This window comes from Heterocephalus glaber, unplaced genomic scaffold, assembly GCF_053883595.1.
Source record: "Heterocephalus glaber isolate CG9 unplaced genomic scaffold, H.glaber_assembly_v1.0 deba00001504, whole genome shotgun sequence".
In the NCBI taxonomy this organism is placed as follows: Eukaryota; Metazoa; Chordata; class Mammalia; order Rodentia; family Bathyergidae; genus Heterocephalus; species Heterocephalus glaber.
The window spans coordinates 47,251,423-47,278,154 of NW_028258324.1; the positions used below are offsets into that span (position 1 = coordinate 47,251,423).

General features: G+C 39.8%; 1 protein-coding gene across 1 annotated transcript in view; it reads right to left on the reverse strand.

Moving 5' to 3' along the window:
* The window catches only part of Slc7a14 (solute carrier family 7 member 14), a 122,412-nt gene extending 96,010 nt beyond the window's left edge, over window positions 1-26,402 (reverse strand). The window contains exon 1 of the mRNA XM_004834585.3: window positions 26,179-26,402. The gene's annotated coding sequence lies outside the window, so the exon portion shown is untranslated. The remainder of the gene's footprint in view (window positions 1-26,178) is intronic.
* Window positions 26,403-26,732: the final 330 nt, after the last annotated feature.

Sequence of the window (26,732 nt, forward strand, 5' to 3'; positions counted from 1 at the left end):
AAATGGTCCAAAATTATGATCAAATTGTATGTAAAATATTTTATTTTGCTACTTCTGCTTATTATTTTATGGAGATTTGCTCATATCATTAACAAATCCTTATAAAATGTGATTTGAATGGACGTTAAATGTTCCATTACATAGTTGTGCCACAATTGATGTAATCATTCATTTTTTATTGTGGATATTGTTTGTTATTAGGTTTCTATCACATTTCTGTTATTCAAATAATGTGAGCAACTATATGAAGCAATGTATGTAAAGTGCTTAGCACTATCCAGGCATATTTGAAGTGCTAAAAATCAGATCCAAACAAAATACCAAACCAGCTTTTTCATTATTTAAAAGTCATGGCATCAGGTCAGTAAGTTATTGATTGGTCTTCATTTGTAACTGTAACTAAGTCATATAATTCCATAATGATCCTAAGAATAGTTTAACTGAAATTGTCCAATTCTGTTACACAGAGAAGTTCATCCCAGCCATTGAACTCGTAGAAGATGCTGATTCTCTGTCAAGCACTGTGCTGCCTACTGGGACAGGACAGGAAAGGGATGAAGTCTTTGCCTTTAGACATCTCATAGTTGCTTGAGGCCTCAATGGTGAAAATGTCATTAGGTTGGGAGGCATGGATTGGAAGGAAATAATGGTGGTAGCTAAGAGTGGAGACCTGGCCTCAACTATCTCTCTTCAAATCCCAGCTCTGTCACCAACAAGTTTTGTGGCCTTCTGTCTTGAACTCTCTACAATCTCAGTTTGACTTTTCCCCTTTGGTAAAATCAGGATAATAATAATCTCTTCCCTCAAAGTATTATTGCAAGGATGAAATGAGTTGATCCTAGAATATGCTTAGAGAATGAAAGCACACAGTAATTAGTAAATATTACTATTGAGAGACAAGGGCCTATGTCCTTCTAGTCTTATGTTAACCACTGAATCATTCTGAGATCTTGAGAAAGACTCTGGTTCTGCATCAAAAGCAAGGAAGGAGGTTGCTGTATTCCTGGGCTGATTGGCCCTGACTATTGGCCCTGTGGGGAATTGAGTTATACACACTGTAGTGGAACTCAGTGCTACCATGCCTGGTGGTTGAAGTCAATGGAAGACTATATCAGTTTAGTTCATGAGGACTGCTCTGAACCTTACAGGCTAAATTTAGAAAATTAAAGGGCAGGGTGGGAAGGATTGACTACTCAAACTCCCTTCAGAGTTACAATTCTCAAGTTCTAAATCCCCTTGTACTTCTTACTTGCTGTGTTTGGTACATGGAGGTATCTGGGAAAATAGCCAGGTTTATTTTCAGATCGCCACAGTAGATGTCAGTAGCTCAGTAATAAGACAGTGTGGCTGAAATTCAAATAGGAAACACACCCACTTTGTATGAAAAATGTCAAATGACAGAGTTAAACATGATGTTTTTCCTACAATGTCATTCTGAATGGAGAATTACAAAGTTGGATTTCAATGACTGGGCTTTTTTCTGGCTATAAATATAAGGTTATAGTATAAAAATGGCTTGTTTAAGCTTCTCCTTACACCTAAGCAGAGAGGGTGGTAATTCCTTCCTCTTATAATAGTACTTAGTCCTGGTATATATAGTTCTCCCTGTGTGAGGCCCTGCTCAACTGAAGGATACGAGCTGTTGATTTCCATGGTAGTAACTGCCTGGCCTTGGAAAGTTTGTGTAGGAATCCAACTGCATGAAAGCCCACTTCATAAAGCCCACAAGTGACAGTGCTTTCTAAATTTGTATCCTGCAGAATTAACAGTTTGTATTTTTCTGTCATTTGCCAATATTTACACTAATAAAAGATCTATTTGAATAGTATATTAGTGGTCTCAAAGGGTTGTTTCAATTGTTAGATTAGTGCAATTCAGGGGAAAATACAGAACGTAATTCTTTTCTCTTTCCAAAAAGTAGATTATTACTAAATTAAAACTGATTTCTTAAGTGATTGTAAGATTGCCTTCTAGGTACCAGAAAAGATGTATTTTTCTCATCCAAAAGGACTAACTGGTTTCAAAAGTACAGTGCTACCCTCTTTCCTTAAGATTTTGTTACTGTAAAAATAATAGCTGTCATTGTAAATATTTACTAAGTGGGAAGACATTGGTGTAGGAAAAGATTTTATGAACAAAACCTCAGTTGCCCATGAACTAGCACAAACAATCAACAAGTGGGATCTCTTCTTATTAAAAAGCTTCTGCACAGCAAGAGAAACCACCAGCAGTGTGAACAGACAACCCTCAATGTGGGAAAATATCTTCACCTGCTGTTCCTCAGGCAAAGGTCTACTATCTTGAATCTATAAAGAACTTAAAAAAGTCAGACCTCCCAAATTTAAAGACCCAATCCAAAAGTGGGCATCTGAAATGAACAGACATTTCTCAGACAAAGAAGTAGAAATAGCAAATAAACATATGAAAAAATGTTCAACATCACTGGTCATTTGAGAGATGAAGATGAAAACGACACTGAGATTCCACCTCACTCTAGAAAGAATGGCTGCTATCATGAAATCAACCGATAACAAATGCTGGCAGGGCTGTGGGGAAAGAGGAACCCTGCTCCACTGCTGGTGGGAGTGTAGACTGGTGCAACCACTGTGGAAATCAGTATGGAGCTACCTCAAACAACTAGGACTGGAAGTCCCATTTGAACCAGCTATTTCTCTACTGGGTATCTTCCCCAAAGATTTAAAAGAATCATACCACAGTGATATAAGTGTACCCATGTTCATAGCAGCAGAATTTGTAATAGCTAAAACTTGGATGCAACCCAAATGCCCATCAACTGGAGACTGGATAAAGAAAATGTGTGTGTGTGTGTTTAATAAAATGGAGTACTACTCAGTCATTAAAAATGAGAAATTGGAGATATTTATAGTTAAATGGATTGCCATTGAGGCAATATTCTTAAGTGAAATAAACAGGACACATGTGTAAATACCAAATAGTTTCTCTAGTATGAGAAACTGAAAGTGTAAATAAGGATTGAAAGGTATAATAGGTAATGGGAAATAGGAAGAAAAAGGACAAAGGGGAAGGGGAAGTGGGAGGGGTAGGGGAAAAGAAAGAAGGGAATGGAATTAATATGAGAAAATGAAAAAATGGAAACAAAGCCTTTGTAAATAGGGAGGGGTGGAGGGGTTGAAGGGAGGGGAGGGGAATGGGGAAAAATAAGAACCATGAGAGATTATGTAAAGGTGCAAATTTCCAATGATGAATGTCATTATAGTGTATACCTAAAATGTAGCAATAAAATAATGTTTAAAAAAATTTACTAAGTGGGAAAAAGAACTATAATCTACCACCTTAGTGCACCTATCACGACATCCATTTTAAAATTATTTGCATGTAAGGGATGCAGCATTCACAGAGTAATTTTTAGTTCATTTCTTTTCCTCTGAGAAATTTATTGTCACCTTGAGTACTCATTACATTGGCTTATTCAAGAAAGGGATAATGACTCATACATGTTCTAATTAAAGGGGATAGATTTAAAAAAATATTATTAATTCCAATACAAGTGCTTGGGTTTAAAAACAAGTACATAGATTCAACTCTCTTTTTTCTTGAATTGGGTGGGGGTACACTGCAATTGCTTTTATTAAATGAGACTCTAGTCTTACTCAATGTATAATTGACCAAATTGACCAAACACTTCCAGTTCACTGGCTTTTCTGAGACTGGTTGTCTTTGCCACCTCACTGGCTCAGCTGAGGTAATCTCCAATTAAGTGATAAAAGCATTAGAATTGTTTTGAAAGGTCATAGCAGTACTGAATTTAAGAAAATCCCCCCCCCTTGGTAAACTTTCTATCATCATTAATACCATAGGAATGAATGACTTAAAGCATTATCCCGACTAAATTTCCTTTTGAAACAAACTTTAGCTACCATGGATGAAAAGAAATAGCACAAGTGATCTACATTTACGTCTACAATTTTAGCATCTTCAAGTAGTGTTCTGAAAAATCTAACTTCATGGGAAAGACAAATTCTTTTTTAATAATTCTGTTACGGCTTGTATCTAGATGCCTCCCCAAAGCCTCCTATGGTCATATGTGGGGCTTTTTTGGAGGTGACTGGATCTAGTGTGTGTGCTGCTGGGATCAAGGATGTGATGCTGGAATTAATTAATGATGCAATGTTAAGATGAAGGCTGCCGCACCCTGGGAGTGTTATTCTCCCCAAGGGTGGGTAGGCTGGATAGGATATAAGGGACAGAAAGAGGGTCATTGCTTGTTATTTGGTGGTTTTTGCCTTTTGCCTGCCACGAACTGTTTCTCTTCTTTGATGTCCCTTGGCCATGCCACCCTGCCTTGGAGACAGCCAAGTATGAGCTGAAACCTTTGTAAACTGTGAGCCTTTCCTCCTTTAACTTTGGGTGTCAGGTATTTTGTCTCAGCAATGAGAAAAGTAACTAAAACAGGTTTGTTTTAGGATTTTCTCTGGGAGGCTGAGGCAGGAGGATTGCAAGTTTAAGCTCAGTCTGGGCAATTTAAATGAGTTAGAACTGTCTCAAGGAAAAACAAAGCAAAACAGGACTGGGGATGTGGCTCAGTGCAAAGGCCCTGGTTTAAAAAGAAATTAGAAATGTCTCAGCAGGATGGTAACTGCAAATAGTTGTAAATCTTCTTGGTACCATCATAAACTGAGCTTAAAAATGTGGTAATGGGGGGGGAGATATAGAAAGAGAAGCCACAGATTTAAAGGAGATACATACATTCAACACATATAACTAAAAGGATTATTATAAATAACATGGATTGTAAAATTTCTACAGATGTATAAGAAAAAAAAGGCAATCAACACAGTAGAAAAGGGCAATGGTTAGAAGAAGCAATTCAAAGGAAAGAAAACCCATATGATCAAAAACCACAGAAAAACACACAAAGAGACTTTATGAATAATAAGAGACATACAAATTAACACCACTTGAACAACATTTTTTTTTTTTTTTTGGTATCAGGGATTGAACTCAGGACCTTGCACTTGCAAGGCAGGTGGTGGAACCACTGAGCTAAATCCCCAGCCCTTAAACAACAATTTTAAAGTCTGCTAACACTGGGTATTGGTGAGGAGGTGCAGAAACAATAGGCATGGCCTCTCTTCAGATGTCCTCGTAATTTGTACATACTGGGCCAGGGTTTTAGTTCATGGAAAACAATAGCAAGAGCAGAAAGTGCCTGACATTTGCAACTTTGTTCAATAACTGGAAAATTCTAAGAATAGTTGGCCAATGCTTTTCATTTCTAATGAAGAATTATATTCAATCTGTTTGACTTATTTATATTCAGGCTATAAATTGAAATTGCTTATGACACATATATATCGTTTTTACCAAGAGTCTGGAACTTGAGACAATACATAGCAGAAGAGATGCATCCCATACACACCCACAAACACTCACTCATCCTAGTACCTTTTTGTGGGTCTCATACTCCATTTTTCCCTCATCCTCTTCTCAGGAATAAGCACCCATTTTTTCCCTCTGTTTTATTTCTTCTTTCTCTGGGCCATAGTGGGTGCTAATATTACTTGTGAGAGCACATCTGATGGCATGAGGTCCTGAAGGTCAGGCCCCATGGCTTTCAGCTCTCTGAGGATGTGACCCACACTTCGTCTTTTTCAGGGTTAGTGTAGAACCTATCAACCTTCTTGCAACTAATATTTGTTCATTGATCCTCAGACTTTACTGTCTGGGAAATTTCCATGATATATCTTCATGGGCAATGCACAACCTGTTTTCTGCTCAAACTACTTTGATTGGGGCACCTCAAACCCCAGTTCACTGAGGCATCATGGTGACCACTGGACTGAGGCAGAAGTCCAAGGTTTTAGGGTAATCTTATGAAGAAAAATGTCCAGTTGTTAAGTCTTTGACAAATTGTCCTACCTTTCTGAACCCCAGTTTCTTTGTGTACAAAATGAAGATAGCATATCTGCTCTGATACTCCACAAGATTATGACAAAGATTAAATGAAAAATAGCATGTGGAAAAGGGGTCAAAACTTTAAAAGGTGCCTGGTGTTGTGGCGCATGCCTGAAATCCCAGCACTCTGGGAAGTTAAGGTAGGAGGATTGTGAGTTTGAGCCCAGCCTGGGCGACTTAGCAACTCCATGAGACACTGTCTTAAAATAAAAAATTAAGAAAAGGGCTTGCTTGGGATATAGCTCAATGCAAAGGCTCTGAGTTCAAATCCCAGTCCTACAAAAAGCAAAACAAGCAAGCAAGCAAACAACAATTTAAAAACCCCAAACAAAAACAAAATAAAATAAAAATAAAGCAAAAACAAACTTTAAAAGGATACCCATGGTATTGTTGATAATGTGCTGTTTATGGGTAGGGACATGGCAAACCAATGGCAGTCACAAGATTTCCAGTTCTTCCTGGGAAATGCTGTTTATTCTGACAATGTCTGTTTTTACTACAAGAAATAAGTTCTAATTTTCAAACTCCCATCAACAGTTACCATGCTCATCAAAGGAGCCCTATTAATATTTTTTAAAATTTATTTTTCAACTGATAAATAAAATCTTAAAAATTGTACATGTTTATTGGGTACTGTTATGGCTTATATCTAGATGTACCCCCCAAACCTCACACACTCAGAGGCAGGACTTTGGGGAGGTGATTGGATCCTGGGGGCACTATACTCATGGGTGGATTAGTCCACTAATGAGTTTATAGCTAACTGTGCTATTAGGAGGTGGAGCCTGGTCAGAAGCAGTGAGTCACTGGGGGTGTGACCCGGAAGGGTCTATCTCCTTCCCTGGCTCCTTCCTTCCCTCTTTGCTTCCTGTCTGTCATGAGGTGAGCAGCTTTCCTCTGCGCAGGCCCTTCCACCATGCCTTACTGCCTTGAAGCAGATCATGCAAGGACTGAAATTTCTAAAACGTGAACCAAAATAAACCTCACTTCCTTTAAGCACTGAGCTTTGGGTGTTTTATTCCAGTGATGCTATATTATGCTATATTTCAGTATATGTATACAGTGTATAATATTTAAATTAAAATGAACATATCTATTTCCTCAAACATGAATCATTTCTTTATAGTGAAAACATTAAGAATCCTTTTTTCTAGCTTTTTGAAACACATAGTAACATTATCATCATGTATAGTTAGCCTACTGTCCAATAGGCCACCAGAACTTCTTACTCCTTCTAACTAACTCTAACTTGGCACCTATTTATCAACTTCTCCCCATCTTTTCCTCCTCCATGTACCCCCTCAGCCTCTGGCAATCATCCTTGTATTCTCAACTTCTTTGAGATCAGCTTTTTAAGAATCCACATGAGTTATATTATGTGATACTTGTCTTCTGTGCCTGGCTTATTTCACTTAACATAACAACCTTGACTCCAATCTATGTTACCTGAATGACAGAACTTCATTCTTTTTAAATGGCTGAATCATATTCCACTGTGTGTGTATTTGTACCACATTTTCTTTCATTAGTTGATGGACACTCTGGTTGATCCATGTCTTGGCTCTTGTGAATAATGGTGTAATGAACATGGGAGTGCAGATGTATCTTTAACATACTAATTTCATATTCTATTGAAGCTTGAAGGAAGCTTCTTTTTCTGGTTATATAACTCAAAGAATTACATCAAATGTCATCCTTTTGTCTATCAGCATCTTCCACTTGTAACAGGTCAATAGGATATTTGCACCATGCCACTTTTCTAAGTTTACCCTCACATCTTGCCTTCACCTCTCCCTTTTTTTTCTTTCATAATTTCTTTTATTGGTACATTTTAAGTATACAATACATTTACATTTATCCTTTTCTTGCCAATACATACTTTTACTGTATAGATTCATACCATGGACATTCTGCTGCAAAAAGGGTTCAATAAAAAGGGAGGGCAGAGGAAGGGGGAAAAATAAGAACCAAGAGAGATTACGTAAAGGTGCAAATTTCCAATGACAAATGTCATTATATTGTATACCTAAAATGTACTAATAAAATTTTAAAAAAGTGGCCCTAAAGATTTTGTCCAAAGCAAATTTGCAAACAGAATATCATATTAGCACATTAAATAGCACATAGTCCCTCTTTGGTTTTGAACTGCATTTGTCAGCACTGACTCCAGTTAAATTAGATTTGGCATCTATCTATCCATCATATTTAGTCTTTGATGGATTGTAAACCCACGATTGTAGGAATCCTGGTGATTCCTTTCATTAAATGAAGACTCCTTACCATTAAGTCATTCTAGTTCCATCTACCATTAACATGTTCTTGTGATGGGTTTTTGTATAAAAGATATGTGTGGGTGTATAATATTTTTCTTTTCTCTCCATTTCACTTTTGAGTCATTACACCTTTAAACACATAAGTGACAAGTATTAAACATGGGTCCCACCTCTAATGTCATCAGAGAGTGCTTTGGAGTGGAAGGGAAGTAAATGGCAATGCATGTTACCTAAGCCAGCCCTGAGCAGTGGGTAATCATAATCATATGAATTTTAATTTCTCTCTGGAGAGAGAATTCTTTGTGAGTCATTTCCAGAGCTCTGAAGTGGCACTTCCTGTTAGAAATCTGTTGTGGTGAGGTTAGATGTTAGCATCAGGCCCCGTGGAGGAAGCATGCAGGGACTAGACAGCACACTCCCAGGTGTGGGAGCTGGAAGGAATAATTGATCTGACATTTTCATTTCATAAACAGGAAACTGAAACTCAAAAAGATATGCCCAGAGTCAGATCCAATGCCCTCATTTCATAGACAAGGAAAATGAAATCTAAAAAATATACCTAGGGTCATACTGCTAGTTAGAGGCAATATTCTCAGGGTGCAGGGGTCTCTTCCTATTCACTATTTGGTCTTACTTTATGAATTTTTAGTCTGTATAGTCTCTGAAATCATACAAATCTATGCCTTTGTCCCACCTATTTATGAGTTTATAGTTTGTCTGAGCCATGGTCTCTTTGTCTAAAAAATGAAGATAATCTCTACTTTGTAGCACTATTGCCCTAATTCACAGTAATGTATGTAAAGTGTCTATTACACAGTAAGTTAAAACACAGACATTATTGGTATCATTCTAGGTGATTGGGGGTGGAACAAGTGTCAACTCCAATTTTAATGTAACTTGCATTTTCTAGAGCACTGGTTTGATAATCAAGTCTTTCCTTATCTTATTAGCTTTGGGCCATTTGTAGATTCAGGCCTGTCTTGGGAATTAAGTAGGATACTGTTCTATCTTAAAGGGTTTCTAGTTATCCAATAATCTGGTTCTTGTCGTAGAATCCTGGATTGTTAGAAGGAAATCTCAGGTCTTCCTTGAGTGTGAGGACCAGAAGAAATAGATTCTATGCTCTTAATTTAATATATCAAGAGCAACTTTAGTTGTCTGCCTTGAGAGAGAATCAGGTTGGCATTGGAAAGGGTTGAGGTATCCCAGCATTAGGGTGAAGGTGGAGTAGTATAGCAAGGTAGGGGAGAGTCTGCCTGAGTTCAGGTCCAGTGGAGATGAGTAAGGATATTATGGTTTTCAAATGCAATATAGCTCAGGAAAGTAAAAGACCAGTGACTCCCCAGGGTCTGGTGGTTTGCTTGAGAGTGAGGCTGCCATGGTTCTGCTCACCTGATGGATCTGAGAAGGCCAAGGGCGAGTAGGGCCATTGTAGGCAGGAGGCTGGGAGCTGTGTGTGTGTGTGAATATGCATGTGTGCAAGTGTGCGTGGTGGTTATTTTTCAGCTAAGTTAGAGCAAGAATTGTGCAAATCATCTCCCTCTTTAATGTTTTTCCCAGGAAAAGGGAGTAAAAAGAGTCACTTTCCTGGGTCTGCAGGAAGTGAAGAAGAAAGTTGTCTGGAACACTTGGGAGCTGCAGCTTGGCAGAGGAAGGAGTAATAAAAAATAAGTCAGAAGGGAGACTGAGTTCAACTCCCTCTCCCTGCTGGTGCAGGGTTGAAGGTCACCAGCTGAACAGCGTGCAAAAGAGCTGGCTGGCTGGGCCTTGGCTCCTCCTCATCTCATCAATAAACAGATGACCTCAGCTTCCTGTCTTGCTGAAGTAACCCCTTTCCTATGAAAAACAAGGAAGACAGGAAAAACACTGCTTTGGAAAAGTAATGGAAAAAAACAAAGAAATGAGGGGTAGAAAACAAAAGTGAGGACAGCAAGCCCTTAAGAGATCTAGCATTTTGTATAATGGTCCATTCTGGAATTGAACTGAATTGAATGTGATCCATGTATGATCCAGTGCATCTCTAAATTAATATATTGGAGATGTAATAAAATTTCCGGCTAGGAAGAACCATGGCAATTTTCTACTGTTGCCTTTCTTTCTTACAGATGAGGAATTGCAGGTCCAGAAAGGCACAGATACCTGCACAAGGTGAGGCTCACTCAGCTGGAGGAGAGCTGAGCTGAAACCGCCACCTTCTCTCCACCTCTTCAGGGGCTTCCTTGGCATTGTTTTGACTTCAGGCACACAAAGCTCATCTGGTGTTCCTCCTGCTCTGACTCTCTGTTCGTTCCCTTTAACTATTTTTACAAGTGGAGTGGCTCCTGCCAGCTAAGGGAGAAAGAAGCCTACTGAAGTCAGACATGAAGCCAAGGAGAGGAGGGGCGGTCTTTTCTCAGTCTTTGGAATTCAGCTCTTCTCAAACAAGATCTGAGTGACAGGGTCCAATAAAACCAGCATAGCAACAATGGCCCCTGATTCTATGAGCTGCTATTTGCTCTTTCTCAGTTTTCGCAGTTTAATCTTTTGACTTGACCATTTCCAATTTCTCTTTATCTTTGTCTGTCTCCCCTTCTGCTCCCTATTCGTACCCTTTCCACTCACTATATTCAGAATCTTCTGTTCCTCTTTTGATCACAACCAACTTTGGTGGCTCCCATGTCTATGGCTTGAAGCCTAATTGCCTCACTCTGCATTCATGGCCCAGGAGAGGTGAGTTTATTCATCTTATAGCCATTGGGCTTGTATTGAAATGCTTCTTTAAAACATTGCAAGCAGCTGAGCTCAAAACGACTCTGCTGAGGATCACCCCACAGTTTATTTAAAAAGAAGCCTGCATCTTTTGCCTTACCATTTTAAGCAAAGTTGCAATACAGCATCCTCAGTGATGTTGTGCAGTCATGCTATGAGTTACATCTTAAACATTCCACTTACAATGGATATTATCCTACTTTTTGAGTAGAAATTAGCCCTGTATAGGGGTCAGACTGTGCATTTAGGTTGGTAAATTTCTTTCTTTCTTTTTTGTGGTACCAGAGATCGAACTCAGGACCTTTTGCTTGTGAGGCAGGCCTGGTGCCACTGAGCCAAATCCCCGGCCCCTATTGCATTTTTTATTTATTCATTCATTTTCTTTTTCTTCTTGTACTAGGAAAGACTTGATGTCCCTAGTGTGAAGAAGAGAAAATCACCTTAAATCCAAATGTGGCTCCCTGTATATAAATCAGGCCTCTAGGACAGGTGCAGGTGGGACCCATTAGTTAATGCTTTGTGATGATGCCTCTCAGAAGCAGTTTCTGGAAATTCGGCACAAATCAAATGATTCAGAACTGAGAAAGAGCCAACTATTTATGTGTATTTTTCTTTCCTCTTCTTTTTTCTTTCCAGTAGTGGGGATCGAACTCAGGACCTTGCATTTATGAGGCAGGCACAGTGGCACTGAGGTAAATCCCCAGCCCTTGTATTTTTCTTTCTTTCTGTGGAGGTACTGGGAATTGAAACCAGGGCTTTTGCGTTGGGCTACATCCCTGACCCCCCTTTTATTATGAGACAGAGTATTACTAAGTTGTTAAATTGCCCAGGCTGGGCTTGAACTTGCAATCCTTCTGTCTTAACCTTCCAGAGTGCTGGGATTAGAGGCACGTGCCATCATACCCAGCTTTATGTGTACTTCTTAGTCCCGAACCCAAAACACCAATGAAGCTTCGATCAGGGAAATATGATGCACCTTAACTTCTCAGTTCCCAGCAAAAACTCCCACACCTTCTGTCTAACTTTCTCTTTAAGAGAATTATTTTTAAAAGAATACAATTTCTCTCACCGTTTTTTTTTTTGGTTGTTGATATAATTTTCTTTACTCTCTCACTCAACATTTCCTTAATACACTCCGGTCCATCAGCAAGATTAACGTTAGAATTATCTTAAACTGAACAAAATGGCCTTTCAAATTACTTGCCTTTCTTTCAAATCCCCATTCTGATTTGTTTTCATAAATATCCCTCATTCCATCAGTTCTCCCATTACAGCTTATTAGTCTTCTTGCACTATGTTCTTGCTTTTGGGTAATAAACAATCCCAGCCTTCACTGAAAGAAATACATTCCTGGCAGGTGAAAATATATCTTGAACTTCTAGAATATTAATTTATTTTGAGTCTAGAGATGTAATGTGCATCACTGCCACTTTAGGGAAGATGTTTCTTGTAAACCACTCACAGGAACATTGAAGGTCTAGGTTTCTGTGTATTTAAGTAGTACTGCATTACATTGGTTGGTTGAGATTGTAATTTTGTTTTCTTGACAGTTACATAATAAGAATTCAAATCATTTTATTAATTAAGAAAACTAAAGCAAAACAACCAATGTTGAATATACTCCTCCAGGCAATTGGGACTTCATATTGTTCTTATTTTAGGACTGGGGCTCCTATTTTTTTTTTTTTTTGAGAGTTCCAGCCTGTTTTCCCTCCATGGTAGCATCAGTTTTTAGACTATTTGTTGAATGAATGAATATCTGAAAAAAGAACCATTATTTCTCTCTTTCATAGATGGAATTCCTGAGTCCTGAAAAGGTAGAACTTGCTCAAAGTCCTACAGCAAATCTGTGTACCTAGGGGTCTAAATATGTGCCAAGGGAGTAATAGGCCTTCAAGGTGTTCTCATTGTCCACACACTCCCATCTGACACTCTAGGATGGTCTGATTCAGAGGATTTAAAAGTTGTACCTGGGCAGTATAGATAGAAAGGACTGTGATGCCAGATGGCATGCCATTTCTGACATTAACCCTCACTGACTATGAGAACTTTGGTAAGTCATTTGAATTCTGTAACTCTCTGTGAAATGAAGACAAAAATACTTACTTTGTATGACTAAATGAGTAAATGTGAGCAATTGCTAATATCAGAAGTATTATGATACCACTACCTAATTATTCTCGACTTTAAGGACATTCAATAACTTGCCATATTGGAGCACAGGTGTAAAGAGATGACATCATGCTGCTCCATAGATCAGTGACCCCTAGCCCTAGACTCCCAATATACTGTGATGAGGCCATAGTATTTATTTATAACTGAAGATTCACAGGGACTTGCAGCTGAAAGGAGGAACAGAAGCTATTTGCTAAGATAGTATTGAAGCAAGAAAGCCTTGTTTCTATTTTGACAGTTAAATTCTATAGTGGCATATTTTAGTTGTCTATATTAGGAATTTATTTCTGGTAAGACAGTCTATACTCATTCAGATATTTTGTTCCTCTGCACTCTAATGTTGGAATAAAAACTGTGTCAAAATTTTGTGACTAGGACAGAACCTAAAATCAATCCTAAAGTGTCTGTGTAGTTCATTCCTGCTTGGAATAAGGATAACCAGTCAGCTCAAGGGGAAAATAAAAATAGTCAAATTTTTGTATGGCTTCTTAGAAGTAACCATGTTGTCTGACTTTTGAAAAAAATCCTTTTGAAAGATGATTCCTTCTACATCATGAAGATGAGTCATGGTCACCCTGTGACTGTTTTCTGCATGAGTGATTAAATAGATATAATTTCAAATGTCAGGGTCCACACACGGAGATTACTGACAAGGATAAAACAGACCCAGGTACACTTAGAGCAAGGCCAGATCATAGCATCCTCTGATGTGGAATAAACAGAATTAGCTCAAAGCACAAGTTTTTCCCTTACAGGAAGATCTCACCCACTTGGTTGGCTTACCCGTGGTTGGCAGAGAAGCTGCAGCATCTACCTGATCTCCCTAAAAGGGACTAACATGTAACTAATTAACACGGGCTATGAGTTAAGTAGTTATAACATATTTGGAGTAATATCCTAACAGATGATAAGGGCTGCATAGAGACTAGATAACTGTCTATATTTTTTGACAACTATTTTAAAGCAAAAGAATTTGCCTGTTTCTTTGCCACTAGAGAAACAGGATGAACAAAACCCTTTATTTGAAGGACACAACTATTCTAATAACCTGATGGGAGTTCTTGCATGGAATTTGAGAGAGTTCTCTCATCTTATTGTACCTGATTGACACATTTCAGGAGATTGTCTGTCTAACTCCATTAATCCTAATGTACCCACAGGTTATCTCTGATCATTCATGTTGTTTTCTCTCTATCCTAATACTATAAAAGGAATAAACTGGGTAGCGTCATGAATGCCTCCCATTCTATGTGGATATATTGGCACCTGGTATACAAATCAATCATTTGGGATTTGCAGAGCTGGCTTGGCTCTACAGAGCTAGGTCACTCCTGATAGAACTGGTAAAATAAGTTTCTGTGTTTCATAAGGTCAGTCAGCCTGTGAGACAATCATGACCCTAAAAACCCTTACTAGGGAAGCTGGTTCTTAGGTCTCTCTCCCCTCTTCTTTCTCTCCTGCTTCTTTTCAACATATTCTTTATTGAAACACAACCTATTTTTGTCATAAAGTGATTTCTTAGAAGTAACTTAAACAGAAAATTTGAGTGCTATTGACTTAAAAAATCTTTTATGACCATAAACTTTACATTAAATGAAATGCATTGTGCTGATTAATTCAGGCAAAGCACCTTGCTCCTGAAACAGAATGGCTTGGGGATTTTCTTTCTTGGCCACTACCAATCTTGCTTAAATCAACCCAATGACCCAATTTTTGATATATAGGATTATAAGTCCAATAACCTGCCACTCACAGTGAGCTTTGGGTAAACTTTATGCTATTCTCAAGTAATGAGAGGCACAGGCCCTCTTTCTTTTGGGCACACTGCTTTTTATGGTGATCACTACCTGCATGATGGCCTTGATTACAAGTATCCTGTGGACCGGAAAATATAAAGACCTCCCCGATTGGCTTCTTAATGTGATGGATAGATGGCTACAGCATGGGGGATAACAAGCTGTGGGTATTCTAAACAAAGCCCTGGCGGGTCCTCTGAATACAGCTCATCAGTTGTTTTCATACAATCTTACAGGGTTGTGCAATATGAGTGTGAGATTTGAGAGTAAGAAAATGCTATCATCTCTCCTTAGGAAATAGTATTTGTTGTGGAGGGAAATGCACTGGACTGGGACTCTAGTCATTATACTGCCTTTAGCTGTGTTAGTTTCCAGTCTCCTAAACTGAGTGAATGAGTTTAGGTTTTGTTGGATGTGTATTTAGTGGAGGGAGGAGGAGAGATAGCCAGAGAAAAAGAGAGATGAGAAACAGTGGATCTCAGAAACTTGAATATTCACAGACTAACTTGATTATGTGGTGAAATTTAAGGTCACAAGCTTAGATAAATCATTGGGAATGTGTGAATGGGCCAAAAATTTAACCCTGTTACAAACAAGGCCAGAGCTCTGGAGTCTGAAATCCTATCTGATGTGCTTTATGCACAGGCTGGTTCATCTTTCTGAAGGCTCCCTCATGTAGAAAATGGAGAGGCTGTGATCATTTATACGCAAGCATGATCAGCATATTACTTACAGAACCACCAGAGATTAAGATGCCTTCTGTTCAGGCTGTGCTTCTATAATCGCTGGCAGTTTGAAATGAGGAGGCAGGGGAGGATGTGTGAGGTGGGGGGAGAATTTCAAGCCCACGTGTTGGTATCCTGTTTGTCTGTGTTTCTGAAGAGAGTGCTCTCATGCTCAGGCAGCCCACGATCTTATCTATCACCTGGTTGTAATGAAGGAACTGTAGCTGAACAGTAAGCAATGGAAAACTTGAGCTTCATCAATACTTAAATAATCACATTGTGTATATCATTGGATTACACTCAAATAATGAATAAAATTCCTGAGGGCAGTACAGACCAGGGCAGGATGCTGTGAACTGAGAGGATGGACTAGGTTCCAGCCCTTCTGTGGCTGCTATCCTGTTATGAGTCTGTCTAACTCCATTAATCCTGTTGTTGTGGCCACCTATCTCTGATCATTCATTCTCTTTCTTACTGTCCTAATACCAGAAAAGGAATAAACTGGGCAACATTCTTGGGCAAGTCACCCAATGTCTCTGGATTTTAATTACTTCAGCTACAAAACATAAGGAAAGGAGAGGCTGATTGATTTCTTTTTCCCCCCCAAAGGTATTATATTCCTCAGTTGTGGTGTCACAATGAATTAGTTCTGAATCCAACAGTATTCCTAAAATACTTATAAAAACTGTTCAAAGGATAAATTCTAGGGTAAATGAATACATCCACCCAGGTGCCTTGAAGACTCTTCAGAGTCCTTCCAATATGATCTCCTACCCATCAAAGCCAGGTAAGCACATCAGCCTGCATCTGTGTCACTGCTATTCACATTACCATCATTTTCTTATGCTGTTCCCATTTCTGCAACAGCCCTCTCTCTCATTTACCACCAGAGAAAATATTACATACCACCCAAGTTCAATTGTAACTTCCTCTGTGGAGATGAATTTTTCTCTGGTCTCTCTTTAGAGACTCCTTCATAACATATTATGGCACATGTTATGTTGCATACATAATTAATGGAGTTCTTTCTGTCTGTCAGATTATCACTTGTGACTTCTGTGTGGGGACTATATGTCCAGTGCTGAACTAGACCTATGTGTGTGATAAAGAAAGGGCATAATCCAGTGTTTCTTCAATAAACCACAGAGAAGGTGGTTTTGGAAACATGATGTACTGATTTTGGATCCCCAAATCAAAACCTGTAGACTTGGCTTCACATTGTGGGCATATTAACCTACCAGGATTCCACGCCCCTGCTGAAGTTAGAGGGAACTTCTTGTAGGAGCTTTTAAGGGCTGATTTTAAAATCACTTATCTCCAATTCCATTTTATTCTCTCAAAATAATTGGAAGCCGGGTAATTTCTCTGAGCCGTTTTAAACTTCACATGGATGGATTTCATCTGGAGGAGGAGACCAAAAGTAAATTCTTTCTGCCTACATCAACTGGAGAATTAAGGATCGTGCCCATTACTTTGAGCAATATTGCTCAGTGCAGGAGGAATGCTATTGATGTTTGGGCAGGAATACTTTCTTATTTTGTAGGATTGTCCAATTTAGTGCAGTATATTTTACATTCCTTATCCAAATCCACAACAATTCAATAATCACCCCTATCCCCTGTGTCTATGGCTATGGAAAATACCCCTTAGTGAGAGGGTGTCACACCACAATGACTCATTACTTTTAGAAGAAGCCAGGAGGCCATCCATATTTTAAGTACCATTTTCTGGACTTAAAGGTCTAGATTCAAGATTTTCTTAATCTAAAGATATCAATTTTGCCGTTCAGGATTGGGTATCAGTAACTTGAGAGTTATTTTTGACTAAGAAGGACTGAAAATTCATCCTTTACCTTTGTACAGACTTTATAATTTGCAAAGAACTTTAATGCCATCTCATTGGTCTTTTTGTGATATGAGAGAATATTATCCCTATTTTGAGATAAGGAAACTAAGTCCTGAAGAAGTTGGATGGGCTAGCTCATGTTTCACAGTCAGTATATTTCAAAGCTGAAATTAGAGAACAAGTCCTCTGACTTCTAGACCATTTCACTCCCCACAAAATGTCTAGAAAACCACAGAGACAGAAGTTGAGCTATGTACTCTATAATTGCCTCTGGTGTTGGTAGGATACTTGGCTAGTTTACAAAGCTAGAATGGAGAGTTAAAGAATATAGCTCCTGTCAGCACTGTCAGCTAATAGACATGCCATATTAAGTACTAAATGCCCATTAGTAGATTTACCACACAAAAAATCCACAGTGACAAAGATGAACACTGTGGTATATTGTATTTATGACTAATTTGGCCACATAGGTTTAATGAGAAGAAAAGGAGTTTCACAACATGATTTTGAAAGTTTTAGTTTTACTCTTCAACCAAACCCACCTCCAAGAACTTGCACTAGAGGAGCTCTCTCTCTATCTGTGCCTTAAATGCCATTTAGATTTTTACTCTGTGTCAAAACCCTGCAGGGAGAACCCAGCAGACTCCACTGAACAATGAAGATGTGGTGGGATGACGTTTATAGTCTTACAAGGTGCTGGATCCTACACCAACACCCATTCATTTCTGGTGGTGCAGTCATTCACACTTTCCAGGGGCAGGAAGAGTGGTCCACATTGCATACAGTGGCCTGCAGAGCACCAGTGTTCAATGGTGAACCACTGGAACACTGATTGATGGCATCAACTGCAAGGACAATGCATATCCCTGTATAGCATCATTAGAACCACAGATATAAGTTCCAGTCACCTTTTTCATTGACTCTGTGGCTATAAAAGGGAAGTAAAAACAGAAATTCCACAGAGAAGAGGCTTGTGTGTTATATGACCCTTAAATGGCACACATCATTTGAGACACTCCTGGATTTTGTACAAGCAGTGTAGCATGGGGGTTAAAAGCACAAAATTATTAGCTATATGAATTTAGACAGGTTATTTAACTACATTTGAATATAGGTTTCTCATCTATAAAATTGAGATAATAACCTTACATTGGTCATTATATATGTAAATAAGTATGAGCTATCATTATGATTACTCTTGTCATTATTGTTATCGGGTAAAGTATTAGCATGCAATGTCAGAGATTCCAATAAGTAACAATATAAAAGTAGGAACTTTGTTGTTTTTTTTTTTGGATTATGTAATCTCAATGAGGCAGAGTATGGATTATTCCCCACTCATGTATCATAGAACCATAGAATGTTATAGCTTCTAGGACCTGGAACTCCATTTGATTCAAACAACCTGTTTTAGAGGAAAAGATATAGAAGGTAAAAGAAGATAAATTCTTGCCCAAATTCTGGTTACAGGGATTCTGGTGTTTTACACCTTTTTTTTAGTGGCCCATAATTCCCCCCACAAAATTTCTACCTGTTGATTTTTCTTGGCCACTAGTTCTTTCACTTGAATGTGCAAAGCGAAATAATCTAAAATCTAAGTACTTTCACTTTCTTACTCATGGAAGCTCTAGTAAAAAGTTTGGTTGAAGAAGCTAACTGCACTAACTGAACAAATTTTCATGACTAGTGAAAAGATGATGATGTGAAAAAATGCACAAGAATGGCAGCAGGGAGAGAGCACTTCAGTCTTCTTTCTGCTTCTGTCCTTGACTTGTGTGATGTACTTACTCTCAATTTCTCTGGTTGTAATGTGAGAGTTGGGTTATGTGATCATTACAAAATATTAGCCTAATAACATAGGTATATTTTGTATAGATATGATCTCTAATGAACAATTAATGAAGACAAATTATAAAGACCATTTTGTCAGCAGAATGTTTAAACACCTGGGTGAGATTGGTTTTTACTTATTCATTGTTTTAAAAACAAGTTTAAAAAATGAAGAGGCTATATAAACCAGTTTGCTTATTTATAAGTCAGTGTACTGGGTTGGAAAATTTTGCCTTGGGCAAATGAGAATCATTTTGAGAATCATTAATTCTGAGCATTTGCTTATTGACTTGCTAGAAGAGAATGATCTGTTTTTCTTTCATTTTTGTCAGTAATCACCAGAACACTGAAAAAGAGGCTTATTTATTTCTGAAAAAGGACAGTATTCTGTGACCCATCAAACTTTCATTAGCCCTCTAATTAATGTGTGTGCTTTCATCCTAATGTATGCTTTTTCTGAATTTAGGAACAATAACAATTCCTGCCACTAACATGAAGGCTGACCAAATACTCTCTCAAGAAAATGCCAAGTATTTCTTTAAAGTAAAAGTGGAGAATGAGACACAAAGCCCCTTAAGCTTTGAGTTTATGACTGCATAATCAGTGAAATTCAAGACCCTGGGGGTGAATTATCTCTTGTTCTCTGAAGGAGGCAGCAAGACATAATTCTCAGGAGCAATCTATCTTGGCCATCACTGCTTATGCCCCAAGAGGGGCTAAGAATGGGGTTGTCAGCAAAAGATTTAATGCTGTATGTTTGTCTACTCTTTTATTTGTTACCAGAAAGCACCACGAGGAATACTCCTTTCTTGATAGAGTTGGCTAGATAAGCATATGGCATGAACAGATCTGGAAAAATGGTCTAAATTCAATAAATATTCATTGAACACCCATGTGCCAGGTTGCAGGAGTTCCAATTACACTTGACCATTGCATTTCTGTGCCAATAAAGGACAAGTTTCAATGACATTATTGATTAAACAGATGATTGCATGCTATAAGGATGAGTGTCAAAGCTACATTGTCAATTCTCTTTGTTTCTTGGGATATAAAATCAGAGGAATACATTAAGTCACAAGACAGAGATAATTAAACTCTTTACGGCTCCAAGGCAATGGCTTCCCCTTTTTCCAAAACCCGGCCTTCTATGAAATACACAAGTTCCACCAAGTGAATAAACCATGACTCCCAATGAAAGATGTTTATTATGAAAGCTAGCTTGATCTACTAGAGGCCAGAGTTGACAGCTTCACTAATTTCCCCTTCAGTAATATAATGCCATATGTGACAAAGGCCTGAGAATGGCATGCTTGACCAGCATCAGAAATGAAGTGCATGTCTCAGCTAACAAGTTACCACCCACGTATTTGTGAAGACATAAGTTCTTAAGAATAGAAATGACTTTCCAGAGATCCTGTAACCAGAGAGAATCTAATACCTTTGGTCACACTCAGATGCTTTGCCAATGAATATGTACATACATACATACATGCATTCATACACACATGATAGATAAAGTGACTTGAGTTTTTAAGATGAATATCATAATAAGTAACAAGAATTATCTGATGGAATAGGTTTGTTTCTAGACTTATTTTCTTCAATGCCTCAGTATTGTGTTTGGCTCTGTACATACTATAAGAGAAAAATATTTATGTGTCAAGTGGTAAGCCATTAAGTAAGCTATGGCTGCATTTGAAAAGCACTTCTACTTGAGGCCTAATAATATGGAGCAAGATGTAGGAGTAGGCACCAAGCAGCAGGTTTGGGAGCAAATGTTAGCTAGGTGTGTAATTATTCATGACCCTAATAGATTTTACTTAGTAAATAGATGTTATAAAGACTTCTTACTTAAGACCAGAATTCTTAATGCAACATTGACAATTCAGTTAAATTAATAAAATTTCTTTATTTTGGGTTAATCAACACATTAAATAGAATATTTTCACATTAATTTGTTAGATGGGTAGAAGCTCATTTCAATTAGTAATTAGTAGAAAATTTTAAAAAAATTACTCCTTTCACTAACCCATACTGAGAAATATCCATAATACTCTTTTTGTTCTCTCTGAATTCCTGCTATCATGACAGGATAATTACTGAAAAATTAAAACTATTTGTTAAAAGGTAAAAACCATTTCAAATTACTGATGTGTCTTAGTCTTTTTTTTAATCATGAGAAGGAATTGTTTAGGGTCAAATAACTGAAACCACAAACAATACACAGTGTTTAATAGAACCTAACTATCTAGAAATCTCAATAATCAAAAATTTTTAATTTAACATTCTACTTTTCTGCTGGGTGTGGTGGTATATACCTATAATTCCAGCACTCAAGGAGACCGAGGAAGGGGAATTGCAAGTTTGAGCCCAGCCTAGGCAATTTTGGGACTTAGTGAGAGCCTGTCTTAAAATTAAAAATAAAAGGGCTGGGGATTTAGCTCAGTGGTTTTGCCGCCTGTTGCTCAAGCTCAAGGACCTGAGTTCGATCCCCGGTACCAAAAAACAAAAACAAAAACAAAATTAAAAATAAAAAAGGGCTGGAATGTAGCTCAGTGCAAGGGCCCTTGGTTCAATGGCCAATACCAAAAGAAGTTCCACTTTTTAGTGAAATGAATGACAATAAAGGCAAAACACATTCATATCAAAGACTAAGCACACTTGGAAAGAGTGTTAAACTACCCTATTTTTTATTTTGACCAAATGAAATGATCAATAATTGCAAGTTCCATCATGCCTTTTACAAAGTACTTCTATATACCTACATTCTAAGTCTCACAATAGCTCTTCAAGATAGTTACGGCAATTCTCATCAATATTTTACAGATGAAGGAATGGAGCTCTAATACTTATTACTGATCACAATTTTTGTATTATCTTTATATTTTCATACTCTGCTTACTGAGACAAGATACGCACATGAGTGCACACACACACACACACCCAGGTGCATGCGTGCACACACACATTACTATGTGATGTATGAACTTGAATTCTGGGTAAGAACTTTCAGGTCATTTCCAAGTTGGAATTCAGGAAACTAGCAAACTCCATTCAGGAAACATTGCACTCTATGGTAAAATGGAATCCACACAGAATGAGCCCAGTGGCTACCAGTTCATTAAGTGAGACATGTGCTCTTTTTGCTATCTAAATTGGTGTGGACATCTTTAGTTGCTGGAGAAGTACTAGGCACAAGTAGCCTTTTCTCCTTTCTTGGCAGAAGCTTTAAAGCAAAGTCTCAGGTCCTTAAATTCTTCCTAATACTTAGTTCTTGGCTGATGTAAAATGTTTCTAGCATGTCTAATAGAACTTTCTGTGATGGAAATTTTCTATGTCTAAACTAACCAATAAGTAGCCATTAGCCACATATGGTTATTGAACATTTGAATTACAGTTAGTGTGATTGAGGTACTAAATTTTTAAAATCTTAGCTAATTGAAATTTTTAAACTTTCAGGTAATTTAAATTTAAATAGCTGTATGTGACTAGTGGTTACCATATTGGACAGAAGAATTCTAGCTCATTTAAGATTCTGGTACAGGGGGTCCAGAGCACTCCAGCAATAGCACCTTTGCAGATCACATAGTGAGGATACAATAGAAGTTATATAATTAATTATGAGTTATAACTTAATTGTTCCAGAGGTGGGGTTGAGGTAGAGTACTGGCATTATCAATAAGAAGGCATATGGGAATTTTTAAGGAAAGGATAATAAATGGGAAGAATATGTTGTGTTAAATACTAAGGCAAAGAGCTATACTGTGCCATGTGAGTTTTTAAACCTTAAGCATGGAGCAGTGCAGAACTATCAATTCAATATAAAATATCATCTTTGCCAACACAATTACTAGGGCTACAGAAATCCAATTATTGAAGATGAAATATTACCCTGGGCTGGAAAGAAAATCAAGAAGAAATGAATAGCACATCAGGCTCTGCTGTATGTTAGAGTGACTTGTATCTCTAGGACCATCTCTAATGAAGATACCAACTTGAAATAATCAGGAAGATTGCATGAACTGAAGGAAGACAGGACTTAATATAGTGCCTACCACAAGTAAGCATTTTATAGATATTAGCACATATGATGATCTTTATTCATGTCTACATCTTTTTAGTCACTAGGAGTGTATGGGAAGGTACTTAATCAATTTTGGGGAAGTTATTTTTAAAGGAATAACTCATAGAAGAGGAAAGATAGACAACATAAGGGTAAGCTGAGAAATGTCACAATACTGTCCTTATTTGTGAATTGCTGTCATAGAGAAACTGTTACTGAGGAAGTTTGGTCATATCTCTCAGATATGTTGAGTCAGACAACACTAGACTGATGGAACCAGAGAGAAAAGAACAGGAAGGAAAAAGTGCCTAAGAGCACTGCTCTTGTTTTATGTTTGTGGTATATTATGAATGTACATCAGTGATACTGACATTCTTAAAGGTAATGAAAGAATGCAGCCTGGAAGAATATTTCAGGCATAGTGAAGTAGTAGGAAGGGCATTGGCTCTGGAGGCAAGTTAACTGGATTTAAATATCACCTTTTTAACTCATGTGAAAAATGATCATCTTTGGGTTTCCAATCTCTACTTTTTGTAACATAATGGAGTTGAATGGATCTTTAATATCATTCTAGCTCTAAACTCAATAATATAACTCTAGATAGGAAAGCACATGTAGACAGACTCTGGCCTTCAAGACTACGTATTTTTTTGTTCTTTCAGGAAAGAATGTTGGTTTAGTCCCTTAGCTTGTTCCTATAATCCCAGAGCTCAAATTGTGTGAATGGTGGTATCACAAGCAGCATGCATCAAAATAGTTAGGAAACTGGCAGTGTGTGATGGTGGGGGAACAGATTAAAGAGGAAAGGGTTGAAAGAGAGAACAGTGTGAAAGAAAAAAGCAAGTTCCTATGTCATTCTTTTGCTACATTCTCCTACAAGCTATTGAAAGGTAAATATCAAAATAAGGGGGGGCTGGGGGTTTAGCTCAGTGGTGCCTCTGCCTGCCTTGCAAGTGCAAGGTCCGGAGTTCGATCCCCGGTACCAAAATAAAAAGGGTGTGTGTGTGTGAAAATGGCTTGGACTTTAGAGGTAAGCAGACTTGAATTAGAATTCAGCCTCTGGATCCAGGATTCTTAATTTCATTATATATGTGATATTTATAGTTAGTAGCTATTGTGAAGTTTAAATGAAATAATAATTCCTAGCAGACAGTACATGTTCAGTAAATATTCTCTTAACTTGGTCTCCCCAAATTGGCTTACTTTCTTTCCTGTCTCATATATTAGAGACTGGTTAAAAAGACAACACACAGGGCTGCTTAAAAATCTGTGTCTAGACGATGTAAACAACGTGTGGAAGGGAGAGAATGATGCAGAGGAGAGAGAGAGAAAAAGCCATAACCTGAAACAGAAAATCCCAGTTAATGAAGTATCTTCCTTTTTTTGTAGCCTTATAATTCTCTGGTTCCTGAAACCCACAGAGATGTTTATCAAAACAGCATCCTTAACTGCGTTTACAACACGTTACCAACAGGCAGACTCACGCACAGGCAGAAGAGAAAGAATGAGACACCACCAGAAGTTAGCAAGCTGGATCCTCCTTGCTTTTGCATCCAGAAGTGCCTGGAACCTCCCAAGCAGAGTACAGGGTAAGGCAGAAAACCGAAAGGCAGAGAACCTTTACCTGCTTTCTGGTTAAACACTAGAGCGTCTTTCTGTGATTGACACAGTTCCTTTCTGCAGAGGATGCTGGCCCGCGGTGTGCCACCGACAACTTTCAGCACCACGGACGGCGCCTATCCCACGTGGGCTCCCGGGCGCTCTCCCCGACCCCAGATCCCCGAGGAGTCAGATCGCGGCTGGCCCTTGCCCAACTCCAGTCAGAGACTGCCCCCGCCACCCTTCCCAGAGCGGGTTCAAGAACAACTCAATGAACCTGAGCTTCGCACAGGTAGGAGGATGAGGAGTGCCAAGAACAGGCAAAAACCCTGCCACTCTTCAGTAGCAACATAAAATGTACATAGAGGGAGTGACTCAGAAAAGGGAAGGAGGTTCGGGGCCAGGCTGCGCTGCTCCAGCCTTCTGGATTCGTGGGCGACTGACGTGCTTTGGGGTGGGGGATGAAAGGAGTCTGGAGGGGTGGGGCAGTGCGGGAGAAAGTCCTCGCCCCGGGCTGCCCGCTCTGGGCGGGGAGCTTCCCCGGACATTTCTCCCGTCACGTCCTCCTCGCCGTCCCAGGCTTGTCACGGGTCTCCGGGGACAGATGCCCAGGCAGCGCACCAGCCTCACCGGCCGCCAGGCTCAGCAGGAGTCAGTCCCTTTGAAGAGTTTGCTCTCAGGTAAAAGGGCAGACGTTGCACCCGCCCTCTTCTCCGGCTGCGGCCAGAAGAGCGTCTCTTCCTTTCCATAGTCTCGGTCCGGGCCCGCGAGCCAAGCGGGCCGAGCCGGCTGCGCGCCCAGGCAGGGAGGAAAGGACGGGCCCAGCCTCTGCCCGGACCCGGGCGGCCCAGACGCTGAGCCCAGCTCGCCCCTTTCCCCCTGCCCCGCCGCCCCAACTGCTCTTGCCCCCGCCCCTCCGGGCAGCTCCCGCGAATTCGAGCCCGGCGCCCCCCGGACCGCGGGCTCTAACCCGGCCGAGTTCCTGGCCAGCCAGAGACACCCCGACCCAGCTCCATCCTCCTGGCAGGGAACCCCTTCCCGGAGGGAGCCCGAAGCCTCCGCGCCATGTTCCTGTTCCCCTCTCTCGGTGGCTCCCGTTCCCCGGTTCATCCCAGTCTCGAGGACCCAGATGCGGCGCGGGGGTCATGGAGGGGGGACAGGCTGTGACGAAGGGGGCAGTCACTCACCAGAGGACTGGAGCCGACGGACTGGCGGCCGAGGCTGGGGCTGGCGGTCGCTGTCACTGAGCGGGGCTGTCTCTTTGACTGGGGGCGCCGTGGGGAGGGCTGCGGCGAAGGAAAGCAAGAGGCAGCCGCTGCTGCTGAACAGCTCCTCGAGTATTCAGATCGGCACCCCCACCCCTCCCGCGCCTGCCGGTCCTCCCTCCAGCTCGCCTGTCTCCGCCTCCTTGGAGTCACGTGGCTAGTCCAACCCCTGACGTTACCAAGACCAAACCTGGCACCACATACCCTCTTCCCTGTTCCACTGTCCGCCACTCATAGCTCGCTGGGCTTCTGAGCCTGCAGTCGGGGCTCCACTGCCCCAGGAGTGTGCGGAGGCCCAGGAGCCAGGAAGGAGGGCAGTTCTCGGCCCTGGGAACAGGCCCGGGCAGGGCAGGACTCTGCAGTGTCCGTGGGTTAGGAAGGCATCCGTCCTCAGCTCTGTCCCTGCTGGTCTCAGCCACTAAGGCCTGCTTCCTGCCCTCTGAAAACTTCCCCCTTCCTTGGCCGAGTAACTGCTC